General features: G+C 37.6%; 1 protein-coding gene across 1 annotated transcript in view; it reads left to right on the top strand.

The window, feature by feature from the left end:
- LOC119591259 (phosphatidylinositide phosphatase SAC2-like) overlaps positions 1-569 on the top strand; it is a gene marked incomplete in the record, with an annotated part of 33731 nt that overhangs the window by 5183 nt on the left and 27979 nt on the right.

The following is a 569-nucleotide window of genomic DNA, read 5'->3' as shown; positions in this document are numbered from 1 at the left end:
CTGGAAGAAATGAATCATGGGACATTTGAGGATTGGATGAGTGAATGAGTCAATGAATAAATGAATGGGTGAGTGGAAGAAGAGATGAGTGGGGTGTGGGAAAATAAGAAAGAATGAGAAGGAAAGAGGAAGACGTGGTGAGTAGTGTAATTCATTTTCATAATTCATTTTCATAATGAAATAGCATAATAGATGTTGTAAAGGAATATATGGTGTTTTATTTAATATGTTAATTGGATATATTTTCTTCACTTCAAATGATTAGATAATTTTCTCTTGTCTTTCTTCTTTTCTTGTCTTGATGATTGCAATATACGTTTCAATTGTGCTGTTGTAAGGCACTAAGATGAAGACATTCCAAAGCACAAAACAATTTGCTCGGTGTTGATCCCAGTGGAATGGGACCAAAAGAGCACCGTTTATTAGCCACATGCCTGTCCTGTGATGCACTAACGTTAATCATGGTTACTGAATGAGAGTCTGACGGTGTGACCTTGTTTGACCTTTCGAGAACTTGCGTCCTGACCTTTAGCCTCTTGCTGTGGCATTTGGGCTTCCATGTCAGATTG

Source organism: Penaeus monodon, chromosome 28 (assembly GCF_015228065.2).
Source record: "Penaeus monodon isolate SGIC_2016 chromosome 28, NSTDA_Pmon_1, whole genome shotgun sequence".
Taxonomy (NCBI): domain Eukaryota; kingdom Metazoa; phylum Arthropoda; class Malacostraca; order Decapoda; family Penaeidae; genus Penaeus; species Penaeus monodon.
This window is presented reverse-complemented; position numbering and strand designations above follow the sequence as displayed.